Here is a 20,214-nt window from a genome sequence, read left to right on the forward strand (position 1 = left end):
CTGATAGCCTGCTCTGAGCCAGACCTCCCTGCACGGAGGGTCCTGAGGAGCCTTGGGGTGGCGCATGGCTGGGTTGGGTGTCCTGCAGGCATGGCAGCGTGCTAGGAGTCTGCCTGGAGGAACATCAGTGCCCGCAGCACCCGCTGAGCACTGTGGGTGAACTAAGTCTCGGTCCTCCAGAGCAGAGCCTGGGCCCTGCATCTTTTTCTCAGCATGGCTCTAGGCAACGCTGCTTGCTTAGTGATGGTGGAAATGCAATGGAGATGCTTCCTGGTGTTACCAGCCAGGAAGCCTTCAGCCTTCCCTACCCAGAGGGTTTCTCTTGACACCTGGCCTCAGTGCAAAGTCAACCTGCTGCCCTTTCCCCCTCTTTCCGTCGCGTGCGTGCTCTCGGCTACCCCTTGCTTAGTCACAAGCCATCTACACTGAAAAAATAGTTATTGCTTCATCAGCATCCCAGTCCTCTGTGTCCCTGGACTTAGCGCACTGTGGGTCCCCGTTGGCTCTCGGGGCTTTGCGGGGGGCAGGAGACTGATGGTTCATGGTCACAACCACGTTACCTTCTCTCATCCTGAACTCTGGATTTGGCATCACCTCTTGGGGCTGTGGGTGATGACTTCCAACAGCATCCAACCCTCATGCAAGTTGTTTCTAGCCAGAATCCTGGCTTGTGTCTTGAACTACCTGAACCAGCCAGGAGGGAATGCAGCAAGGACTGCTTCGAGTCATGAGGTGCAGGAATCCGGTGCGTGCCTTTGAATAAACGCCGCCGACCTGCCTGCGGAGACGGTCCCTGCACAGAGCAGATGTGCCAGTGCGTGTAAAAGACAGAAAAACAGTGACTCAGGGGTGCTCCCTGGAGAAAACGGAAATGGCCCAGTATTAACGATCAAAATTTAGTTATTGCTATAATAGAATTTATTAGCAGCAGTTCAAGTTGGTCTGAGTCATTCTGCAAACATTGCCGCTGTGTGCTTGGAAGGTGCCCTGATTCCCAGGAGAGGCCGGGCTGGAGGTGGGAAGCGCAGCCCGGCTGGGAGCGGAAGCACCCGGCACGTTCGTCCTGATCTCCCAGCCCTGCCGATGCCCTCCGCTTGCCCGCGGGCACCTGGTGGCAGCACGGGCCTTGGCATGACCCCCGCGGTGCCACCAAAACCCCCTCTGTGCCGAGAAGAGGAGCTGTGCGATCTTCTGGAAGACTGCTCATGGCCCATGAGCGAAGGACGTGGGAAACCAGCGGCGGCCGAAATGTAGTGGGACGGTTCCCGCGGCGGGAACGCTAAACTCGCGGGGGCCCGGGGACGGCCCTGCAGAGGGAAAAGCGGYGTTTCGCAGAGAAAAAGCCACTACCTATGTCCGAGCCGCTGCAGCCATGGCAGCAGGAGGGCTCAAAGGGTGGTGGCGGCGAGGGCGCGAGCCGCGGCGTGTCCCAGGGAAGCTGCTCCGTCCCCGAGCCCGGTGCCTGCGCRGGTGGCTGGCTGCGACCACCGCTGAGCTGTTGAGGGTGATTTCCAACCGCAGGAACAGGCGCCTGCCGAAGCAGGGGGATGCTCCAGCAGGCCTTATCGCAGCAACTATGAGCGATTTATCTCTGGGCTAAAAATTAGCGGCTGCGGTTTACAACTCCGTTGCGTCTGTCCTGTGCAAACAGGGTAAAGTCCGCAGAGGTGCAGGTGCCCCTCGGCGCGTTTGCAGGCCAAAGCTCAACAGGGCTGAAAGCAGCCATGAGGCGAAGTACCTAGGGGAAAGAATTTAAGTGGGAAAATGGTAATAACCATCAGAAAGTGAGGAATGCTTTGTTAGGCACAAAAATTAATAATATAATAATAAAAAAGCCCAAATCCCATAACTGGGAGAAAAGGTTAAGATTGCCAGCACAAATGCCCCAGTGTCAGAATTTTAACATCAAGGTTTCCCCTCATCGGGGATCAAGAGGTTAGGCTTAACCTGAGAGGAACTGGAGAGGTCAATAAAGCAGTGGTACCTGCCCAGGTGACAGGGGCCTTGGCCCTTCGAGTGCAGAAGGGGTCCCTCAGCCCTATAGTTCATCAGCTTCCTAAGGAAGCCGCTGGAGATAGGTGCTGGCATCACCTGTGATTTCCAAAAATCATACATGACGTTACAGCTACGTTAAAATACAGTTAAAGTTGCTGAGCACCTCTTGGACCTGTTGGAAGAAGCTAACATCYGGCATGGGTGTCCCCTGCCGGTCCAACGTCGGGTCTCACCTGCACGCAAAGACGTGGCCGCAGCATCCATGGCCACGCAGCGCTGCKGTTGCATCCAGGGCCAGCTGCCCTCGTTTCGGAGCTGGCTGGCGGCTGTGAATGTACAACCTTTCCTTCAGTCTTGCAAAATGAGTAAAACGTTTTGGCTTTCGTACAAGTGTGCGCCATGCCCCCTTCCCCCCGATCCTCCAGCAATTTGCAGCTTTTCTCATGGAATCRCAGAACGGTTGAGGTTGGAAGGGCCTCCTGGAGATCATCTAGTCCAGCCCCCTTGCTCAAACAGGATTATTAGGCTTTTTCAAGGCACCCGGCATGGAGTAAAAATCCATCCAAAAAATCCATAGCTTTCTACTGAGCAAGATAATTTTTGGACCCCTGATTAGACAAATATTCTCAGAATAGAAACAAGGCTACTTTATAACCGTAGACTAAACATAACTCAGCAGCTAGCTATTGAGCTGCAGACAGAAGAATTCCCCTGCCACGGTGAAACAGCTGACTTTCTATGCAAGGCATTTAATCACATGCAGCAAATTATTTAGGCTCTCAGGGGCATGCCGCACTCTTGTTTGGGTAATTGAGATCCCGAGAAGCTGGCCAGAACCCTGCTGCAGGAACATCCATCCTTCGATAGCCTGCCCGGCAGCGCTGCAAATATTGGTGTCGGTTTGGGGTGTGTTTGGGCACTTTTGCTTCCGCTGCATTTGATAAAGGGCTGGGGGGGGTGTTGCCGAGAGGCGTTTGAGCGCTTGGGTCCTTCTGAACGCCACTCAGTGATCCTGGGGCCCATCCTGGGCTCTGCAGCTGAACTGCTGCATCGCGGAGCCGCGGGGAGTCTCTGCAGCAYGACTGGTGGGCACAAGGCTCGACGTGGTCCTTTGCGGGATTTCGTCCTACCCAGACGAGCAGCAAAAACGCTTTCCCTTTGGAGGCAGCCTCGAACTGAGGCTGTAACAGCAAGTGCTACCGAGTTCTCTGGCCAGCATTAGCGATGTTGCTCTTTTACAAAAATCCGGGAGAGCAAAGAAGGAGAAAATAAAATATTTCTGAAGTAAAAATAAAAACAGTATTGAGTCAGACTCAGATGCTGTCTGTCAAGGAAATAAACTGAGCCCAGCTGAGCTGCTGCCAGGACAGGAAATCCAACAGTGGTTACAGTCCCCTGGGTGCAGTGAACTCATTTGGGAAGCATTGTTATGACCATCGCATTGCTCATTTTCTGATTTTGCTCTGCATTAGGTCATTTTTACTCAGCCCATCCAGCTCACACATTCCCCAGTGGTGGGGAGGAAGGCAAATAGTGCTGACTCTCAGCTGGTCTAAAGGTGCTGGAGAAAAGGACAGCAGAAAAACTTTGCCTTTGCTTCTAGACAGCTCTTCCAGGGAAGTGACACAGACAGCGTGTTTGGAAGCACAGGAACTGCTTCCAAAGCAGTAGAAGATTTCAACATTTTTTAGAGAAGTTGCTTTTTTAAAAAAAATATCATCCTTGTTGAGGTCTGTGTCTGGCACTCAGCTCCCAATTGCTGTCTTCTTTCTGGACTTCAATCAGCCACACATCTCCTGTGGGACCTTCTCTCCATGCTGACCTGCTGCAGTGGCTTGCCAGCATCCCTGGCCTCTATTTGGGAACTGCCTGCATGCCTCCAAACTTAGCATGGGACACGGATGGGCTCAAGAGGTGGTTAACTGGATTCCCACCTTGGAAACAACCAGGACTCTCTCTTCCCAGTCTTCATGAATTGGCAGAGAGTGAGGAAGGGGGAGGTGGGTGGGAGAGAGGGGAAGAGCCAAGCAGGCACAGGTGGGGAGCAGGGACAGAGTGTTTGTATAGGAGTCATTTGTAAGTAATTTCTCGTCCCTTCCTGAACTAATAGGCTAATTATTTTAGAAGGATACACATGTTTCTAATGGAAAGTTCCAAACACATTGTGCGTCAGCTTGCTGGTGTAGTAGGTCTATTTTTCCAAACCTGATTGCATCGTTCCTACATAAACACGAGTAGGTGAACCCCTCTGTTCCCAGGAGTCCAGAGATGGCACTGACCAGTTGTGGTAGCACCAGACAAATCTCTTGGCACAGGGCAAGTCAATGGCTCTGCATAAAACGGACTGATGTCAAAAGCTGATCCACAAAGCAAAACAAACACCGTTCTGCTCAGTGATGTAGTTCCCATGTTTGACCCCAAGCATTTGAACTAGTGTGTCTAATTTTGTGTCCTATCTCCTCTGAATGGTTCAGGAAGGGTAGGAGAAATTGGAGGTGAAGATCTACAAAACATCTCTGATTTTAGTACTTGAGAGTGTAAGTACTCAGGGGCCGCCATGGGTGATAGAGATCAAAGTATGTGGCTGGAGTACCATCTCCCAGCAGAGACTACCAATGTAACCAGGGGCCTGGCACACAGGTCCCATGTGGAAATATAGAGRGAGCATGATTGGTTTAGTTCGGAGAAGGGGAAGCTAAGGGAGGATCTAATAGCATCCTTCAACTTCTGGAAGGTTTGCTACAAAGGTGATGGAGATAAACTCTTCTTGGTAGCACCAGGTGTCAAAATAAGGTGCAACAACCCTCCAGTTTGTGACAGCCTTGGGACCTTCCACTTGGATATTAGGAAAAGGGTTTAACTGTAAGGTTAATACAGCATAAGAAGAGGCCCCCAGACAGGTATGGGGGTCTCCATCATTGGAAGGGGGGGTCAAGACTCAGCCAGATAAATGCGTGGGTAATCTGATTTGGTGTTGGTGATATTCTTTGTCTGAGGGAAGGCATCTCCAAGGATGCCTCCCCCTAGCACACCTAAGTGTCTACTCCTTGCTTTGCTGGTTGATGTAGGCAATGTCTTCCAGGAACTGGTCACTGAGCCCATGAGAGATGTGAGATAGAAATGCAGCAGGCCAAAGACCTCATGGGATTGGTGGGGATGAACTCTGTGTTTTTCTACGGAAGAGAAGAGAAGAGAAGAGAAGAGAAGAGAAGAGAAGAGAAGAGAAGAGAAGAGAAGAGAAGAGAAGAGAAGAGAAGAGAAGAGAAGAGAAGAGAAGAGAAGAGAAGAGAAGAAAAGAGAAATTTCTTGGACTGGGGAGAGGAGTATCACATTAATGTCTGAGCTGAGGGAAGAGCTTGCTTCTTTTGCTCTCTGACCAGCTCTGCTGCTGTTCAGATCTGGATAAAAGATAAGAACTGAATGCCAAAAAATGGCACTGAGGGCCTGGACTGGGCTGTAGGATTGGACACTGAGCTCAAGGTGCTGTCTCTGCTGTCTTTTGCTATCAGGTTCCATGTACTGATCAGGCAAGATCACAGAATCACAGAATGGGTAAGRTTGGAACGGACCTCTGGAGATCATCTAGTCCAACCCCCCTGCTCAGCAGGATCACCTAGAGCATGTTAGACAGGGTTGCATCCAGGTAGGCTTTGAATAKCTCCAGAGAAGGAGACTCCACAACCTCTCTGGGCAACCTGTTCCAGTCCTCTGTCACCCTCACAGTGAAGAAAGTCCTCCTCACATTCAGGTGGAACTTCCTGCGGTTCAGTTTGTGCCCATTTTGTCTTGTCCTTTCACATGGGACAACTGAAAAGAGTTTGTCCCTGTCCCCTTGACACCCTCCCTTCAGGTACTTGTACACATTGATAAGATCCCCCCTCAGTCTTCTCTTCCCCAGGCTGAAGAGGCTCTCATAGCCGTTCCTCATAGGGCAGATGCTCCAGCCCTCTGATCATCTTCGTAGCCCTACACTGGACTCTCTCCAGTAGGTCCATGTCTCTCTTGTACTGCGRAGCCCAGAACTGGATGCAGTACTTGAGATGAGGCCTCAGCAGGGCTGAGTAGAGGGGCAGGATCACCTCCCTCCACCTGCTGGCAACTCCCTTCCTAATGCACCCCAGGAGACCATTGGCCTTCCTGGCCAAAAGGGCACATTGCTGGCTCATAGTCAACTTGTCCACCAGCACTCCCAGGTCCTTCTCCGCAGAGCTGCTTGSCAGCAGGTCACCCCCCAGCTTGTACTGGTGCCTAGGGTTATTTCTCCCTAGTACAGGACCCTGCACTCGCCCTTGTTGAACCTCATGATGTTCCTCTCTGCTCAATGGATGATATGATTATAAAATTTTGATCTCCAGATTACCATGGTTTCCATTTCACGATCTGTTTTGGCTCCCACAAAGATGTGAACCACTTCATGTCTGACCAACACCAGTTGTGCAAGGGTCAGACATAAGACAAGGATATTGGATAGCTCTTGCAGCTATTGCTTGGCACATTTCATTTAATTTGTCACATGAGTGCAAACAATTGGCTTAATGAACTTTTCAGGGAACCAAAGGGTTGTTACAGGTAGGAAGTCTGATAAGTTAATATAGCCAGTCTTTCCTTTTATAAAATAAATAGAAAGGAAGGAAGTAGAATGGGAGTCCTTGCAAATCACGTTTCAACAGAACATCAACTTTTATGGCTAAGCCATAAAATAGAAGTTCCTGAAGCACTAGCACTGCATTAATTAGTCCAGAATTATGGACACACTCATTACTGCAGCTTCATTACAGCCCAGGAATTGACTCTGGCTGAACATAGCAGGTTCTGCTGTACCTGTCCTCATTTGCTGCCAGGTGCCTGCATGTTGAGGAAGTTATTTCCAGAGTGTGCACACCTGCTGTGTGCATGTAGTTTGCATCAGCAGAAGGTCAGATCAGGTTGAATCTTCACAGCAGACCAGAAAATATTCTGTGTCCACTGTGTTGATTTGGGCTCTTCCAGAATGCATGGCCCTGCAGACCCAACCTGGGGGGGTCTTTGAAGTGCAGTTGCCAATTGATCTCACAGGAGGCAGCCCATGTTTCTGTCCTCTCTCTTTTCCATGCAGTGAAAAGCCTGAAGGGCCACCAAGAAGATCCACAGGGTCTAAAGCGAGACTTACTGTTCCATCACTGTAGCCTGGATGCTTCAACGGCATGAGGCCCCTCTGCAGAAAGGGAGGAACACAGGATGGGAAGAGGAGCAATTTAGAGGGGTGTAAATTTGGTGGAAGATGTAGCAAACATTGTCTCAGGGATGACCCAGCTATTGCAGGGCTCTTGCCTGTGCTGGGAGGTAGCCCTTGCCAGCCAGTCATCGTCTCTCCCTCACATGTGTTTCAGCTCTCCAGCGATCACAGCCATCTCCCATGTTCTTCAACTGCTGAAGAGTCTTCTTGACTGTTGTCCTGCCTGTTGTGTGTGTGGGCCTCCTGACGAGTTGGTTCATCATGGAATTGTTCTCACTTGGATACATTTCCCAGGGTACACCGGAGGAGGCATGCACTGTGTGCTAGAGGACATCTCTCTACCTGGGTACTCCATTCTCCATCTTCCAGGTAACCATTTGCTGAGAAGTGGTTTGGGAATATAAACAGGTGCTATTTCTCTGCCTGTCCCACCATGACCATTAGTTTAAATGCCCAAATGTCTTGCTCTGTAGAGCAAGCCAACCCTGTTTTTAGGGGAACCATGAACACCAAGCACTAACCTTTTCCTTCAGGGAACTCTTCCCCTGCTAATAACACTCTTGGTTCTGAAGAACATTTATGCTGATAGCCAGCTTGGGTTGGGGACATGTTGAAAGGTACTGGAAYAGAGACAACCCTTCGGCAATGCGCAGGAGAGGAAGGTGAAGATCTACAAAACATCTCTGATTTTAGTGCTTGAGAGTGTGAGTACTCTGGGGCCACCATGGATGATAGAGATCAAAGCATGTAGCTGGAGTATCTTCCAGCTTTGGGAAATGCAACAGAGGAGAACACACATCTCTCCTGGTGCTTTCAGCAAAGCATCTTCAGACCTGAATCTCCAAAACTGCAACACTAAGTTTGGCCCAAAGCTGGAATAATGACGACAACATCTGCTGCTGCTTCAGCACGTGAGTGACAAACCTCTGCATGTCCCTTGTTTCCTAAAACACTGTGACCAAGGTTCAACAGGAAGAGTTTGGGCGCAGTGTCAGGGCCCCAACATGATGCATCACCTCCTCATTCAAACACACTCCTGTTGTCCAGATCATATGTGTCTCCATCTGAGCTGGTCATCCAGAGACTTCTGCAGTTTGCTGAGAGAAACCACAATATTCCCATGAGAGAGTTATTTATCAGCTCCACGGTAGGCAGCTATACAAGAGGAGGTGATTAATATCATCTGATATTAATATCCTGATGTGTTACTTTGTCACCATAGACCATGACAAGAGCTTTGCATTCTCCTGGACCTGGACAAGCAAAGCCTCCTTGAAAGCAGTCTTCTACTTATGTTACCATCTTCCAGACTGACTATACAGGTTCATGGAGGAGATCCTGTTATCTTGCAGCCAGCCTGAATACTGTAGAGTAGATTGGATGCTGTAAATATTTTCCATGGTCTAATTTTAAAGACCATTACACAGATTCAGAATGGTTGAGGTTGGAAGAGACCTCTGGAGATCATCTAGTCCAACCCCCCTTCTCAAGCAGGGTCACCTAGAGCATGTTAGACAGGGTTGCATCCAGGCAGGCTTTGAATATCTCTAGAGAGGGAGACTCCACAACCTCTCTGGGCAACCTGTTCCAGTGCTCTGTCACTCTCATAGTAAAGAAGTTCTTCCTTATATTCAGGTGGAACTTCCTGTGTTTCAGTTTGTGCTTGCTGCCTCTTGTCCTGTTGCTAGGCTTAAAAAATTCAGGGCTCACCAAAAATATTTAATTGGTTCTCAAGCTGCTTTACCTTCAGGGATGGTCTGAGTGGACTCGCATGGCAGGAATGAGAGCCCAAAGCCTGAAACCTGGGAGCAGAAGCGATAGCAGTTCCTGAGAAAAACCTCACCTGTCGTGTCTTGTTTAAAGAGATGCTGCAGGATGCAGTGGGACACAGCTGGGAGGAGTGGAATTAGGGGTTTGAGACTGATTTGCTGCAGGCGAACATGAAGTGGTGACCACGACCAGAGAGAAAGGGGCAAAGATATTGCCTGCTCCTAGCCATAGAGATGAAAACAAGAAGGAAGTATAGCCTGTAGGTCTTCTTGGAGGCCTTCAGTTGAACCAGTGATTATACTATTGCACATGCCCTGAAACAGGCTGGGCTCTGTGGCATTTTTTTCTCCACGATGCAAGAAGCAATACAATTCCAGTGTCCAATTCCTTGCCTGGTTGTCATGGCAGCACAAACAGAAACAAAGGTGCTCATGAATGGTGCGGAGCAAAGTGGAAAACGTTCAGCAGGTCACCATTTCCTTTAGGTGTGTCTTGGCTAGTCCTGCTTGAGCACCTAGGACATATAAATAGGAGTGCCTGAGGGTGCATACATGGCTTGTGCCCAGGTGGAAAGACCCCAAATGCCTTGTCTTGCCCCTGCAGGAGCATGCCTGTGGCCAGGGGTGCTGAGAAGTCCCTGAGAAGCAAGAATGTTGTGATACAGACAGCCATAGGGCATGCCCAGTCCTTGGTCCAACTGCTCAGTTACCTGGCACCAGGGTGTAATACAGCACTTGGGCAGAGGCAGTCAAACTCACACCACGTAGATGGTTCTCCAGCACTGGCTGCATGGGAGCAATTTCTGGTCCTTGCAAGATGAGCAGGAGTCCCCGAACCCCTAAAGGAATGGCCCCGTTGCCTGGTGCTGTTCTGCAAAGTTCATCTGCACAGCCTCATCTCCAAACCTAGTGTTGGCATGTCGGTGAGGGCTGAATATGTGGGGAACACTGTGGCTTGACATTTGGCAGGACTGCCAAGCACTAAGGTGCATCTTTCTGTGTCTCACAGCCAGGGGATTGAGTCACAGAGCGCTAAAGGTCAAAGTTTCCCCGCTCAGAGGTGCCCAGGGCCTGGCTGTACATGTTCTGAGCAACAGATCCCACTGGCTTATGTCCCTGCAAGAAGCGTCCAGTGTCAGGACATGCTTTGCTCACCCCACACCTGCCAGCCCCTGCTGGGTGCATCAACAGTTGCTTCTGCTACCTGCTTCCCACCTTGATTCAGTCCTTTGGGAGCTGAACTAGAGGAATCTTTTGAAAGATAATCCGTTCCCATTTAACAAGACCTGCTGAGACACTCCCCGCTTGAGGAGGTGACCTCAGGCCAGACAGGTGATTCTTATTCTGCCATTTTGTAGTTGTTCCCTGCTTAATGTCACATCCTTAAGGAGTCATTTTAAAGCACAAGTTTGTGACATTTTTGCTGTTGTTTTTTAAAGGATATGGGCAGCTCATTGTCTGGCATCACTTCAGCACTATTGTACCTTCAAGGACTTCAAGCTTTCAGACTGACTACAAGACTTCTCCTGGAGCCCATACAATGCCAGGCAGCAGAAGGGCCATTCTGCCTACATTAGTTGCATGTGCACAAGAGATATGGCTCTAGTGGATTATCCATGCACAAAGGTGGGCCCTAACAGCCTGACCTCTGCTCCAGGTGCTCTGGCAGTGTGCCCAGTGGAGACCAGGGTTGGTTGGTTGTTTCCCAAAGCCTTCCGACGAGGCTCTCCCTCCAGCCCAGCTGCACTCCTTTCCAGATGCAGTCTCCTTGCCCAGCTTCTCTTGTCCTGCCTCTCTGCATCGCTGCCCAGCTTGTGCCTGCCTGGTGCCTTTCAGACCCTGCTCTGCCCATCACAGGGCTCTGCTGTGTTTCTTTGCTGATGCTTTCCAAGGGGAGCAGATACCTCAAGGGCTACATCTACTATAAGGCTTTATGGGAAATGGGTTTACCTAGAACAGTGCCTGTACTGGAAATTTAAATGCTGGCAGGAAATGTTCCCAGGGATGGAAATGTAACTACTTACAGGGTTAGACTGGCAGGATAATCTCTGAGGTGATCTCCTATTACTTCCCAGGCATGCTCTGGGGGTCAGTCTGGGCACAGCAGCACCCCTTCCAGACAGTTCACATTCAGGGATATGTTTTGGTGGGTAGAAGAGTTTAATTGTGCAGGTGTGCTCCTCAGCACCAGAAAATGGTACTGGACACATTTAATTAGCTACRTATGAAAACAAAGAGTCAGACCTAGTAAACTTGGTCTGAGTCCTATCTTTGTGCCCAATGCTTCCTTGAAGCACCTCAACTTAGACATCTCCTGGTGTCTGAAGCTCCATTTCTCTGCGCCAAAATCAGTATCTCTCTGTTTCCCAACTCTCAGCAGCTACATGGAGTCACTAATAAAGGCCTGTCAAGTCACTAGTCTGTCAGATTCTTATGAAAATTCAGTAGAAGGAGGCAGTGATGGGCAAAATATTTTCTTGTCATATTGGAAGCACAGCAAAGTCCTCAAAGTGCTCTGGGCCAGGAGAGGAATGTGTTTCTCTGCAACACGAAGGAACTGGAAAAACCCGGGCAGGGAGCCATGGGAAGGGAATACACAGAACCCATCTTAGCTTTTCCTGTGGTGTTTCTATAGTGCTGCAGTCAGTTATTTCCAGCTGTGGCTTTTGGAAATCTTCAATGCCTTTGCCACTTTTAGCTCTTGTGGCCCAGTAACAGCTCCTGGCAGGACTGCTGCTCTTCATTTAGGAAAAACCTAAAATGCTCCAGAGCGTCAGAAGRCTGTCCAGTTAAAGAAAAACAAAAAACAGAAAAACAAACCCCAGCCTTTTCCCAATTAAGTTACAGCATTTTTTTTCTTAAAAAAAGTAAAAAAACACATCTATTTTCCTCCTAGATCAGCCTGGTCTCTGCAAACACTTTCCCCATTGCGCTGAGCTCCTAAAATAACTGCAGTTGTTAATGGAAATAAAACACTGCAAGAGTCACTCATTTGTGATTCATCAGCCGGTCTGCCTGATAGGTTACAGAACCCTGCTTGGTTGCAAATCTTTACAGTGGCAGTTGCTGTTCAGTTCAAATCACAACATTGCTCTGTGAAGATCCATCCTAAGATCAGTATCTTCAAAGGCTGGTGTAAATCAAATGTGGCACAGAGAGCACTTGCTCTTTGGATGGGTCTGTTTGTGTGGCCCAGCATCGTTAACCTCTTCGCTGGCAGGGCTTCCAGCAGGACACAACACCTGAGTCTTGTGCCCTTGTCCCAGGCCCTTGACCCAGGTGCAGCAAGCCTGAGTTATCCCAGGCAGAGCCCCCAGGGTGGTCTCCAGGCCTTAGCAGAGCAACAGTCAATTTGCTGCCTGCCATGATGCTATGAGCACCACAATCCTGCTCTTCTGAAACCAACCCTAGAGAGATGCTCACTGATGCTGTACAGCAGCCTRGCCAGTCTGTTAGAGGTATCTGTGGGGTGCTACTCTGTATAATCTCACATCCTTCCCTGGCGAGGATGTTGCATATCCCAGAGATTGGACATGAATATGGTGTATTTGCTGGGCTCCTACTCACCCTGCTCAAGGGCAGCCCGCGTAAATACAGCCGCCAGCTAAAGTCAATGATACCCAGACTCATCTGTTTGACCATGGCAGTGCTGAAAATCTAGATGTTCCAGGACAGGAAAATGAATAATCAGGGCATTCATTCATCTATGTCTTTGAAATCCTTGAAATAGATTATTTTTATCACTTTTGCCAGATCTTTACCACTTTTATCAGATCTACTCTGCTGGCTTCGTCTGTTCATAAGCTGTGCCTTGGAGAACAGCTCTGCTGAGAAGGGCCACTCTCTCAGACCAGTACATTGCTCTTCTGATCAGATTTTGGAGTCTTTACAGAGCTGTAGAAGGATGTTCACATGACCCAGTGTTAGAGAGCTGAGCAAGGAGGTTTCCTGCCRTCATACAGGACAGCAGTTCTCCGGATGCTGACTCAGAGCAAGAGCCTCAGCATCCTCCAGTGGTCTCTGCCCGCCATGGGAGAGCCTGCAGACACTAGGCAGCTAACTGAGCCGTTGATGTCGGTTTGATTCACTTCTCAGGCATCTCCAAAAAGTTGAATGGTAAGCCCAGTGGACTGCAAGGCTGGGGAAGGGAGTGCATCCACCTCTAGGTATGGGACCATGACAGAAGAAGTGGACACAATCCAAATGCGAGGCTCAGGTGGTCTCTTCCTCAGTGGAGGTAACAGGAATTGTGCCCAGATACCTCACCAAGAGACCAGGGAAGAAGAAAGGCAATGTGGATCCCCAAGTCTGCTCTGCAAGGGGAAACACTTCATCTGGGAAGGGCTCTGCAGCTGAAAGGGATTTGGTGTTTCAGAGTGATCCCAAATACCCGTCCAAATCCTGGCACTGAGCTCTCAGCCTGCTAAGCTCTAGATTGTGAGAATCTAGAATCTGTGAGCTGCTAGCTCACAGATTGTTTGCATTATTTTCCAAATGTCACCCTCAGCATGAATGTGTGCCCTCATCTCCGTACAAATATGAACATCCCTGAGGGTCCAGCAGCCCTTGGGACAGGGTAGGAGATGCCAATCCTGAGACCAGCAACCGACTGTCAATGCTTGAACATGGCCAGAACTGAACTGGGGCTGGTGCAGGGTGCTTCAGCTCCATTATGCTTGCTCTTAGCTCCACATCTTCTCCAGCTGCCAGGGATCTCGATCTGTGAGGTACTTAGTCTAAGAGTTGTTGGAAGAAAGGCAGTAAAGTAGAAAAAGTCCCCCAGGGCTGCCTCAGATCCATGGCCTCAACCCACACACCCTGCAAGTGCTCTGCTCGAGCCTCAGCTTTCGACCTGTCAGTGTGGTATCCCCAAAACTGAACAAGTGATGGATTGACACCCMACACCTTTATAACCCCTGAAGAGCCTCTCATAGGGCTCTCCATCATGAACCAGCTGCCTTTTGGAGTTGCTCATGCAGCCCTTCAGCAYGATCCCCTTTGGGCTGCTAGAGACAGGCCCTGGCCCAGGGACCTCTCCTCCATGAGCCAAGGAAATCCTGGGATGTGTGACATGTTGCAGCCCCTCTCTTCCCAGGAGGTGGCTGTGCTGTCTGCTGTTACACAGCTGCTCTGACCTGCCTGTCCCAGATATGTTTGTGGCGTGCTATCCTATACACATTTTGCACTAAATGGTAGAAATTCTCTGATAAGGTAGMGTCAGCATGAGCCTTTGCCAAAAGCCTTTGGGAGGATTCCCTGGCTTGGGGCTGCTGTGGCTCCTAGGCATGGCATTTTTCCTTTAAAAATGATTTTTGCCAGGGCAACAAGACCCTGTTGTTGTCAGTGGACTTGTGAGTGCAGCCAACAGGGCAGGAGCTCGCTCTCATCAATCACAGAGCAATGACATGTTTCATTGCATTTGGGCTTCCTGCTCCCAGAGCTTTATCAGGGCTCGTTCTTCGGCCTGTCTCAGCTTGTTCTGTTCTCCTTTCTGCAGCCTCCCTTCCTCAGCAAGTGGCTGCTTCTCAGTGAGCTAGGAGAGCATGTCAGGGAAGGGCTGCCTGTCTGGGGGCAGCATGGAAAGGCATGAGCTTTGGGAAAGCTGAGACCAAGCATTGCCACCCCCAGACCTTCAAAAGCCAGGATTRCAGAGCCTCAAATCCCTGTGTTTGCTGCAGGGTTGGGTTTCATTTTATTTCCTTTCAGGAGGTCGCGGGTTTATGGCTCACCTTTTCCAGCTCTTTCTGCTAATCTGGGTGACTGGAGACCCAGCACATGGGGGAAGAATGAATGTGCCTGCTCCAACTGCTGTTACTCTAGGGAATGCCACAAAATGCTAGAGGGTGGCCTGGAGAGAGACAGCAGTGCCCTAGCCTCTTTGAAGTACGTGTGGAAGTGGTGTGTTGTTATGGTGGGGTTTTGACTCCCATTGCATCTCAAGCAAAGTGAAAGCTGAGGACAGACCTGCCTGCAGAGCTGCACTGTCGCACATGCCACCCATCTCTCCATAGGCACCACCAGCACCTTCACATCTTGTTCTGGATCAGTGGGGATTGGTCCTTTCCTTGTGGGCCTTCTCTAGTCGCTACAGCTGTCCTGTACAAAGTTACCTTCATATTCGAGGAGTCTTCATCCTAGGGAGGGCTGCACATCGAGGTCAGAGCTGTGGTCCGTAAGGTCCTGGGGTCAGAGAGCTCTAGGAAAACTCAGTACTGAGAGCAGTCAGGAGCAGAAGATCTCACAYGGCTGCACAAAGCTGAAAAAAGAGCATTTTTCAGAATGGGGTTGCAGAACTGGACCTCTGGAGCTGTCCCTCACTTCTTGCTCTTCACTGTCTTTCCTTCTTTTGTCCAGCTTTCCTCCTTGTGGGGCTGTGTGCTGTGGATGATGTGATGAATGAAAGTCTGTGTAAAATGTCCAGCAACCGAGTTCAGTGAACACCCAAGGGTCTCTCCAATGCACCTCCTCCCCTTGGGAGCACATTTTCTCTTCCCAGTGTATTTCARTTTGGATTCCCCACATGCCCCAGCTGTGACAGCAGCATGTTCGCTCCAGCCAGCCCAGCTCCCGGGGGTTCCCCAGCCCCCATACTGCTACCTAGTCTTTTCTGTGTTRTGCTGACTGCATTTTTGTCCTTTGCAGAGGGTCACACAGCTGCTAATGGCATCACCCTGTCCWCCCAGGCCAGTGCCATAAGTTTGGTAGTTCTTGAGCCTTACTCACTCTCAACGTAAAGATCTCATCATGGACAGTGTTGAGGCCTTGAACACGTCCTCCAACAGAGCAAGTTTCGTGCAGGCCACCCATGTCTTTTCCTGGCTTCCAGCCAAGGTCTTTGGGAGAACAGTGGCATGTGGCCAGGGGCTGCAGCTGCTTCTGGAGCGTGTGGCTGGAGTGCCCTCTGTTCACACTGGGCTGTAGACCTGTAGGAACAGGATCTGACAATTTTGCTTCTCTGCCACTTGTACTTCTCAACATAAGGAGTAGAAAAAAAAGCTGTGGACAGAGCAGGGGTGACTGTTTTCAGTACAACTGCCCCCCATTTTTTGAGGCTGCTGGGGCAGGAGGGTGCTTGCCTGGGTGGAGGGAGGAGGAGAACTGGGTCGCTCTGTCTCTTGCAGGACACAGGTGAAGCCAGCTTGAGGGCATTGCTTTCCTAGCCCTCTGTTCATGCCCTGACCCTTCTGAAGCAGTCATGGGCCTCCTGGGAGCAGTTTCTAGTTTGGAACTGAATTCAGTCTAATACAGTGYGCTTCTTAGAAATTGCTTGAGCTTCTGTTTTAGTCATTTCCCTGACTGCTTGACTTCTGCCTCCCAGCCCATCTCTTACTACTGGGGCTATTTTCATTCCACACACTTTCATTTTTGCAGTCAATGATCTTTTCTGGTGTTGCAATAGCTACGCAGCAGGCTGGTGTGTGGGTGGGGAAAAACAACGGCAAAGGAGCATTAGACAGGAATGTGTGAGAGTAAATGGCTAACCCTTTGCCTCCAGGGCTCCTGTCCCCGCACGGCTGAGGCACCTTCTGGGCCTAATCAAAGATGACATTGTTCTAAATGCCCAAACATTTTCCATCCTTTGACCATGCCCCTAGCGCTGTCTGGTCTGTGGCAGGATTCCCTCAAACGTGGAAATGCACAGGACAAGATCTCTCTCTATGGGGCATAGTTGCTATAACCCTCCTTTGAAAGGGATGGGTGTGGAAGGGATTGGCAGTCTTATTGTGACCTACTCCGTGATACTGTGGGATGAGTCAGAACTGGCAGGGCATGCCCAGATTCATGGAGGTTTGGTGATTCAGCTCCAGGAGCCTCTGCTCTGCTGCCTTCTGCCAGAGAGTGGGATTCCAGTTATTCAGCAGCCTCTGCACTAGCATGGTTGGATGAGGAGAAGTGGTTGGTCCTTCCAAGGAGAAATGCTGTCTACATCTGCACCTCCCAAGAAGATAACGTAGGTGCTAGTCCATACTACCTATCTGAAACCTTTGAACCAGTTTGACTGCTCCTGTTTGTTTCTGGGCACAGTGGGAAGAGGAAAAATTAGAGCATCTACCAGGGCACTTGTCTGTAAGGTGGACAGGCCATAGCCTACCCATTCTGATCCATGAGGACACTAAGAGGCAACCTAGTGGCCTTCCTTGCAGGAGTGATGGGAACTTCCTCAAAAATCCTTTTTAATGTCTGGTGTAATTCAGTAGGACATGAGATGGTTGAGGGAGAGGGTGATGCCAGTAACACTCTAGGGCCTAATCTGGCCCTGAGCATGCACAACTGGCACCTCTAGTTTTATGAATCCCTTGTGCAGCTGTGGCTGTCAAGAGATGCATGAATGGGGACACTCAGGGCAACAGCTGGCTCTGCAGTGGCAAGAAAGTCAGAGCTGAAAGATGCAGAAGCAAAACTTTCAGTCAGATGGTCCAGAAATGACACTCTACACTCTGSGGAACAATAGCAAACGCTCTTCTTGGAAGACGGAGATCTGCCCAGTAGCACCTAGCTATATTGGTCCTGTGTGGGTCAATACTTTGCATTTCAGGATATGTCCTGGTCTTTCTTCCAGGAAACTTGMTTGTAACTCATTGCCTCCCATTCATCCCTGATCATCTGTACGAGTTGAAAGATTGACACTTTATCTCCAGGGACCACGTAACTGATCTTTGGTCCCTAATTTTCTCGAGGCCTRGACCTGTGCAACCTTAGGTACTGTGGACTGCTCAGCTGGAACAGAAGAGCTGTGTCCCCATGTCTCCTAACAGAGAGTGCTAGAGCCTTGGAAAAGCTGCTGTATGAGCCCTTCCCTGTATGCTGTTTCACTGCTGACTGTGTGAGCCCCAGCTGCTAATTGCAAAAGGCAAACAGAAAAAAAGCCAAAAACAAAAACACTTCATTCTTCCCCTGTACTCAGCATTTAAGCCTATGTTAAAAAGATACTGCTGCCAGGTTAAGAGAATCAAAAAGTCTGAGTGTTGGCTGGCAGGATGGGTACTGGCCAGGGCTGAGGGCAAGAAGCTCTAGTTTCCCAGCTGGTGGACTAATAACTCTCAGGTGAATRGCATTGGAGTTCAGCTCCTTACCACCCTTCAAAGGCAAGCACAGGCTGTGTACTGTTTTGCCTTGAAATGATCAGCTATAAATTGCCTTGATGAACAGACTAGTGAGGTAGTGCAGGGGTTGAAAGTAAGGTCTGTGGTCTTGACTGTGACTCAGATCCTGAATCTCTCTGAAAGTCTGTAGCAGCAAGGCTCTCTTCTGGCTCTGTGGAAGGGAAATGGGCTCAGCACTCTTCTTCCTAACTCTGGGGAGCTGCTGCAAAATGGAAATGGTGGGTTTGTTGTGCAGGCTACCTCTGGAGTTTAGTCAGAGAGGTAGGAGCAGGACCATGTAGCTCTGAAGCACCAGCAGGTTGGCTTGGGGCCAGTTCTGCCTGCTGATAGCCCATGCTGAGGATGTGGTGTCCTGAGAATGTAAGTCTGTCTGAATGAGGATTTGCAGTGCTGGTGCCAGCCCCTCCTCCCAGTGCATTGTGGAGAAGAACCTCTCCTTGCCAGCACACTGAGGCACTCAGCAGGATCTGGAAGACTATTTCTTCCTCTCTCTGAGGAGGATTGCATTAACTGTGCACAGAAGAGCACCCTAGCTGTTGGAAGAAATGGGAATGGATATCTCTCAGCAGTGTATTAATCCAGGCCTGAAGAGGCCTGGATAGAAGGGCATTCCTGTCTATTGATTAGAGTATGGAAATGTGTATTCTGGTYCCTCTCCCACTGCTCCAGGGACTTTCAGTTTTTCATGTCCAGTATTCACTGAAATGTGTTTTGCAGGTGTGCTCTCTGGCCACTGTGTAGTGGAGCTGTGCTGAGAGTCTTCCTCAATGGCCCAGTGTTCTAGGAGGGGCAGCTGAAAGGACCCACTCCAAGTGGAGGCGATCACTTAGTCATTTGGTTCAGTGGAGTGAGCTTGAGGAAGTGCCAGGCTCTGAGAATGCCCCTGGCRTTGGATCTGGACCAGATGGGGCTGACAAACTCTGCCAAGAGTGGGAGCCATGTGTCTCTGGTTTACTGACATGTGGCTAGCCATGGGCATGCTCGGTGGTTACAGMTGTAGGTATATGGGGAACCCATGAGGGCTGCTTGAGTCAGCTGCTGGCCAGAACACCTTTGGCAACCAGATCTTCATTTTGGCAGTTACATTAACTGTTGGGCTTCCAAGTTCCCATTTTTGGTCAAGCCTAGAGCCTCTTTGGAATATGGGCCCAAGTCTGCTGAGTTATGCAGATGCTCCTGGGATCCACATGCAGCATCCCAGAGGAGTGCATTATAATCCCAGACAACCCTTTCTGAACACTCCTAAAAGCAGTAGGACTTGCTGAAGCTCTAAGCTGTGCCAGGGTGCAGACACTGCTCCAGAGTGACTCCAGATTAGACCCATCAGCACAAATGAGACATGAGCCCAGCTCCTGTGATGCAGGATGGCCTGCTCTTAYGACTGTCCCTTGATCTGCTCTCTCCTCCACTTTCTGCTTGCTGCTGGTGTATGCTGCTGCCTCCATCTTCTCTACTGCTTCTCTTTCAGTTGGTGGACTTTTTGCCCAGTGGCTATTCTCGAAGCCTGCTTCCAACTTGCTCAATGTCCCCACTTGTTCTGGAAATTAGAACCAGGCTTTCTGGCTTCCAGAGGGAATCTGCAGGGTGTAGACTTCATCGGATCATTTTCTTGTATTCTGCTGATGCCAATTCTCAAAGCCTTCGAAGGTGAGTTTTGTGTTTCAGTGTTACCTAAGCAACTTCAGACAGGCCAAAATAGCATTACTTTTCAGCAGCAACATCTGTTTGCCATCTGTTTTCAGATGTTTTGTACCTGAGGGCTTGGCCTCTGCTGAAATGCTCATTTTTACTCTGAAAGATCCCTTTCAGAGAGGAGGTACTTGGGTGGAAAGCCAGCAAATGGCCTGTGCATTTGATTCCCTRTCTGCTTTAAGGATTGGACAGAGCTCTGGAAAGTAGATCTGAGTTTATAGAAGATAGTTGAAGTCRACATAACTAACGTGGATTGTGTGGTACAGGCAGAGGGAGAGGGTTAGGGTTAGGTTCAAATGCTATCCACAGACTACAGCACAGCAGTTACATGCAGTTGGCTTGGTCACTGTTGTACTGACCTTCTGGGTTTCCTTGTCAGACTTTGATACTCCAATTGCAGCAGTTCCCAAAAGAAATAATCTTGAGCTTTGCAGCTAAG

The 20,214-nt window shown here is 49.7% G+C and overlaps 1 long non-coding RNA gene across 1 annotated transcript in view; it reads left to right on the top strand.

Moving 5' to 3' along the window:
- The first annotated feature begins 5,510 nt into the window (after positions 1 to 5,510).
- The window catches only part of LOC146587187 (uncharacterized), a 39,533-nt gene continuing 24,829 nt past the window's right edge, over positions 5,511 to 20,214 (top strand). Inside the window, exons 1-2 of the long non-coding RNA XR_014897725.1 lie at positions 5,511 to 5,547; positions 7,365 to 7,579. This is a non-coding gene — a long non-coding RNA (uncharacterized LOC146587187). The remainder of the gene's footprint in view (positions 5,548 to 7,364; positions 7,580 to 20,214) is intronic.

This window comes from Rhea americana, unplaced genomic scaffold (assembly GCF_003343005.1).
Source record: "Rhea americana isolate MKP2758 unplaced genomic scaffold, rheAme1 scaffold_61, whole genome shotgun sequence".
Lineage (NCBI taxonomy): Eukaryota > Metazoa > Chordata > Aves > Rheiformes > Rheidae > Rhea > Rhea americana.